The following is a 6,363-nucleotide window of genomic DNA, read 5'->3' on the forward strand; positions in this document are numbered from 1 at the left end:
ACCCACTAACAGATAGAGTGGCAGCGCCCCTTGTGGCTCAACAGGAAATTACACCTTCCCCACCTCTGCAGATTACATTCCTTTTAAAACTTGAATCAATAATGAATAAGACTCACTCTTTCTTCTGTTTAGGTTTATATCTCTAGCGTGCACAGGTGGTAGAGTCGAACGTGCACCCGGCCAGGATCTTTCTCATCTATTCTTATTTTGTCTTTTTTTTTTTTTTTTCGGAGCTGAGGACCAAACCCAGGGCCTTGCCCTTGCTAGGCAAGCGCTCTACCACTGACCTAAATCCCCAACCCCTCATCTATTCTTATTACAGAGGCGCTGAAAGAGGCACCAAACCCAAGCCTCCCCATCCACCTCCAATGTCCTCTCCACCTGTCCCTCTGCCTGTCCCAGCAGCTGCAGGGAAAGGGCCCCGTGGCCTGCAGGTCCCCACTCTCACCTCTGCTGCTGTTGTGTTCCCAGGTGAGGAGGGGAGAAGGGAGTGGTGGGAACTGTTGTGGGGGGTAGCACTGTGACCACAGGCCTGGGGTGGGGCCAATTCTATGCATACGCTGGACCTTGTTCTCCAGATTCATGCGCACACTCAAAGGTGCCAGTGGTTCAAATAGGGGTGGGGCTGACCCTCTCTGTGAAGTGCCTGTACCCATCCATGAGTAGGGCCTACAGGAAGGAAGTTGGTGCTGGATAAGACCAGCTTTTTTATGCATCAGGTTAACCCTGGAACTCCAGCCCCTAGTCACTAGCATCTCGATTCTCAATCTGGGATGACCCCAGTGTTGGCTTCTTCTTTACCATAACCATGGACAGTGTGATAGAGGAGGACTCTAAGCACTACTAATGAGCCATATACCATGGTTCCAGCAGCTCTGTCAGGTGACCTCCAAATTCCACCTGTTAGCGTCTCCAGGTGAGCGAGCCCCTTTCCCTGCCCTGCAGGGAAGTTTCTTTGCTTACTTTGGAGGTCTTCTGGTCATATCCTCCTGGAAAGGTTGCTGAGAACAGGACTTTGGGGACCCAAGTAGATGTACACACTCAGCCACCTCAACTATCCATGACTTACAAGCATGCAGCTTTTCAGAGATCCTCAGACACACCAGCCAGACGTGCTGAGCAGGCTGAGCCTATAGTAGCTGGCCACATAGAGCCCAGGCTTCTTCCATGCATTACGCACATAGCAGATCCCCAGCAAATATGCATTCCCAGGCTTCCAAGAAACTCTTACCTAGAACATCCCGTGGTGGTGTAAGCTTACTGGGGCTGTCTGTTCTTCCTGGACCAGATGACAGACATTCAGAGAGGGCCTCCAAAGTCCTCCTTACCTAGATGGTAGTCAGTAAGCAAGAGACCCCAAAGTCAGAAGGGTTTTGTGATTAGGAGGAACAAAATCAAGGAGAAAATTGTAGTGGAAATTTCTGGTTTCTTTGGCGATTCAGTTGTGTCATGTGATGTTTTGGGTTTGTTGACTGGCTGGTTGGTTGGTTGGTTAGTTGGTTGGTTGGTTGGTTGGTAGGTAGGTAGGATGGTTGGTAGGTTGGTTCGTTGGTTGGTTGGTGAATTGGTTGGTTGGTTGGTTGGTTGGTAGGTTGGTTGGTAGGTTGGTTAGTTGGTTGGTAGGTTGGTAGGTTGGTAGGTTGGTTGGTTGGTTGGTTGGCTGGTAGGTTGGTTAGTTGGTTGGTTGTTTGGTTGGTTGGTTGATAGGTTGGTTGGTTGATTGGTTGGTAGGTTGGTTGGTTGGTAGGTTAGTTGGTTGGATGGTTGGTTGGTTGGTTGGATGGTTGGTTGGATGGTTGGTTGGTAGGTTGGTTGGTTGGTTGGTTGGTTGGTTGGATGGATGGTTGGTTGGTAGGTCGGTAGGTTGGTTGGTTGGTTGGTTGGTTGGTTGGTAGCTTGGATGGTTGGTAGGTTGGTTAGTCGGTTGGTTGGTAGGTCGGTAGGTTGGTTGGTTGGTTGGTTGGTAGGTTGGTTAGTTGGTTGGTAGGTAGGTTGGTTGGTAGGTTGGATGGTTGGTAGGTTGGTTAGTTGGTTGGTTGGTGAGTTGGTTGGTTGGTTGGTAGGTTGGTTAGTTGGTTGGTAGGTAGGTTGGTTGGTAGGTTGGTAGGTTGGTTGGTTGGTTGGTAGGTTGGTTAGTTGGTTGGTTGGTTGGTTGGTTGATAGGTTGGTTGGTTGATTGATTGGTAGGTTGGTTGGTTGGTAGGTTAGTTGGTTGATTGGTTGGTTGGTTTGTTGGTTTGTTGGTTGCTTGGTTGGTTGGTAGGTTGGTAGGTTGGTTGGTTGGTTGGTTGGTTGGAAACTGTCTTATGAGAGGATGTTTTGCTAAAAACAGACATGTAATGTTTTTCTGGAAGCTGCCTGGAAAGGGGGCATATAATATTTTGCTACAACATACGCTTGAGAGAACACAGGAAGTTTGGAAAGGGTATAAATATAACACAACAGACAGTGGCAATACTGGTCACTCTTTGCTGGTCTTTGTTGGGCTTTGATGGTGCCGGTCTTCTCTGATGACACTGTGCGGTATTAGTTTGCCTTGCCTCTCTTTGCTGGTCATTTGTCAAGACTTCATAGAGAAAACACACCAAATAATTGCTGATGGTGTGCTGGAAGTATTTTGCTACTTCCACAGTTGCTGGGCCACGTGGCTTGTTCTGGATTGAACTGCCCTTGCTGATTTGTGTGCCATGTCTGCCAAGTGGACTGGGCTGCAGCTGCTGATTCGGGTTTGGTGTTTGCTAGTGGACTGGACTGAGAACAACGAAGACTGAAATCACCCCAAAGAACTATTTCTAAATAGGTACACTTCCCCCATACCCTAATAGCCTTTCTTTTCCATTACCTCTGGTAGGTGGTGGGCTAGAGGGGAGGTTGAACCCTTATTAACAAAGTAGGCTGTGAAAAACATATGCTTATATGCATACACTGTGATTCTTTTCACACACAGAGTTACACACACAGATAGAGAGACACACGGGCACACACAGTTACACACAGAGTTATATACATACATACAATTATACACACAGTTACACACACACACACACACACACACACAGGGAGAAATAGCAGAGACCAGATGTGCTAACATGTGCCTGTAATCCCAGCAGTCAGGAAATATATTGGTACGTTGATAGAAATAGAAACGTATAAACAATTTCAGGGCTTAATGTTTTTAATTTTGACCAAACATACAGAGGTATTTGGTGTATCTTCAAAATATACCTTTGATTACCTTCTACATTGTTTTATCTTTTAGAAAGATACAGTGCTGCAGATCTATTCTCTCAGTGCTCAGGAGAGGAAGGCAGAAAGATTTTGAATTCTACACCTGGGTAGGCTACATGGTGAACGTAAGCTAGCCTGAACTAAATGAAATCTTGTTTCATAAATCAGTGTCTGGAACTGTACCCCACAGATGGGCTGTGTCAGCCTCATATGCACAAGGTCCTCGGTTCCTCACCACCAACAATAATGTGTTTGTGTACACATGTATACGCGCGCATGTGCTTTTGAGTTATGCCCTCTCCCACTCTCTGGAGTGTTTTTCTCTTTCTTTAATAAACTGTCTTTTCTTTTATCCCTGTGAGGAACAATTTAGAGGCTGAAGAGATGGGTCAGCAGTTTCAAGCCTTGCTGTTCCTGCAGAGGACCCAGCAGTCACATCACCACCTCTGCTTGGAGCTCACAACCATCTGTGACTTCAGTTCCAGAGGAATTGACTCCATTTTCTGACTCTATGGGTACTGCATGCATATCATGCACACATGCACATAATTCACACACACACACACACACACACGAAATGAATACACCGGTTAAAAAATTAAAAAGCTATAGCTAAATTTAATTTACTTTTATATAAAAATAGATTCTGAGTCACCATATTTTGATAAAATTGATTTTCAAAATGCCCTACCAAATTATGACTGATTGTGGGAGTCACTTCTGCCCAGACACAGCGTCTAGACCAGCATGCACTCTGTTGAGAGTTGCCAGTCATCAAGACCATGTCATAACGACTCTCTGAAACTGTTCCGAGCTTTTCCCACTCATAACTTTACTTTGATTCAGCTTGGAAAGCAAGCCTCATTCCTTCCTCGCATCAAAACATGAATGCGGCCCAGCCTGGCATTCAGTAGCAAAGACAGGCAGATCTCTGTGAGTTCGAGGCCAGCCTGCAAAGTGAGTTCTAGGATATACAGAGTACATAGTAAGATCCTGTCTTTTAAAAAAAAAATGGCAAAACAAGTAGAGGTTGTGGTGAATCTTCTCCGGGGCAGTGCAGAGCCGTCCGCCCATTTACAGACGCATCAGCTGCTGAGCAGAACAGAAGGAACGTTGGCACTTGGTCCTGGTGCGCAAGAGCAGGCATTGATGGCTCATTTCTCCACGAATGCACAAGACAGTGGCTTCAATATTCATGTATTTTCTTATTTTTGCGCAGGGGTGTGTGCGGGTGCTCACGTGCACATTGGCGCACATACATGTCCGTGTTTGTGGAAGCCAGAGAGCAACCTCGGGGGTCGTCTCTCATAAGCCATCCACGTTGTTTTCTGAGATGAGGTATCCCACTGGGACCTGGGGTTAAGCAGAGCTGCTGACCCGTGAGCACCGGGGCTCCTCCAGGCTGCGCCTCCTCAATGCAGGAATTGCAAGTGCAGGCTCTCACACTGAGTTTTGACATAGGTGCTGGGGATCCAAGTCAGGTCCTCGTGTGTGTGTGTGTGTGTGTGTGTGTGTGTGTGTGTGTGTGTGTGCGCGCGCGCATGTGTGTGTGTGCCCGCCTGCCTGCTTGCCCATCTGTCTGTCTGTCCGTCTTTCACCCATCTCCAGGTACACAGGTATACATGTATGCATGTGTATGACATCCGAAAGATAACCTTGGGTCTGGGTACGGTTCCCTCAGGTGATAGCCACCTTTTCCCCTCCAATATCTTTCACTGGCCTGGGACTTGGCAAGTAGCTTACGCCAACTGACCTATGAGACCCAGGGGCCCATTTGCCTCTACGTCTCCAGCCTTAGGATTACTAGCACCTGTCAAGAAAGGTTTGTAGTTTGTTGTTGTTGCTGTTGTTGTTGTTGTTGTTGTTGTAACATGGTGTGGTGGTTTGAATGAAAATGGTCCCCATAAGTACACAGGGAATGGCACTATTTGGAAAAATTAAGATGAGGACTTGTGGCCTTGTTGAAATAGGTGTGGCCTCATTAGAGTGGGTGTGGCCTTGTTGGAGTGGGTGTGGCCTCGTTAGAGTGGGTGTGGCCTTGGAGTGGGTGTGGCCTCATTAGACTAGGTATGGCCTTGTTGGAGTGGGTGTGGCCTCATTAGAGTGGGTGTGGTCTTGTTGGAGTGGGTGTGGCCTCATTGGAGTGGGTGTGGCCTTGTTGGAGTGGGTGTGGCCTCTTCTGAGGAAATGTGTCCCTGGTGGTGAGCTTTGAGGTTTCAAATGCTCAATCAGATCCTCTCTCTCTTTCTTCCCTCCCCAACCCCCCCCCACTGCTGTCAATCCAGATGTAAGACCCTCTCTCAGGTCCTTCTCCAGCACCATGTCTGCCTCAATGCCCCCATGCTTCTCACCATGAGGACAAAGGACTAAACCTCTGAACTGTAGGCCAGTGAAATGTTTTCCTTCCTAAGAGCTGCTGTGGTTGTGGTGCCTCGTCATAGCAGGCACCTGAACCCCGCCCCCTCACGTGTGTTCATACGACGGTGGGGCTCTGTGAGCCAGCAACACATGAGAGCTGTTCACTCTGATCCCTCCCCACTTGGGGACTCATGGTAGGGACACTGGGAACAGGAGTGCAGTAGACACCTATTCCTCAGCTCCTGCAGCCTGCATGGCTCCCCTTTTTCTCAAACCCCAACCCAGTCTCCTTCTTCCTGCCTTTCTTTCTTGAGCTCCAGCAGAGCCAGAACCAAAGGAGAGTTAGGTCTGGGGGCTGGGGGGCTCAGCCATCAAGGGTACCAGACAGGCCAGGAATGCTGCCTGCCTTGGAGAGGCAACAGGGGCTGAAGACCCCTGCACGAGCTTGCTTGTTTTTGTGCACTGAGAGTGGAGGAGTAACCCTGTGGCCACAGCTGTGCAGGCTCCCGTAGAGTTTACATAGTGGCTGCAGAATGCGTGCCTTGATCTGCTTACTGGGAAGGATGCTGCCAGGTCTGGCCTCAGCAGCCTTGGACTTCCTGTTCCATAGTGGGAGTGGTGAGGAGTCACCGCAGAGTGCCCTTCAGCGGCAGAATGTCACCTTGTCAATGCTCAACTCCCTCTAGACATCCTGCCTTGCCACTGACTGATTGACACTGGTACCTCAAGGCTTGAAACCCCTTTGCCAACCTGATCAAAGGCTTTCCCACCTCTTAG

This window comes from Rattus norvegicus, chromosome 9 (genome assembly GCF_021556685.1).
Source record: "Rattus norvegicus strain SHRSP/BbbUtx chromosome 9, alternate assembly SHRSP_T2T, whole genome shotgun sequence".
NCBI classification, from domain to species: Eukaryota; Metazoa; Chordata; class Mammalia; order Rodentia; family Muridae; genus Rattus; species Rattus norvegicus.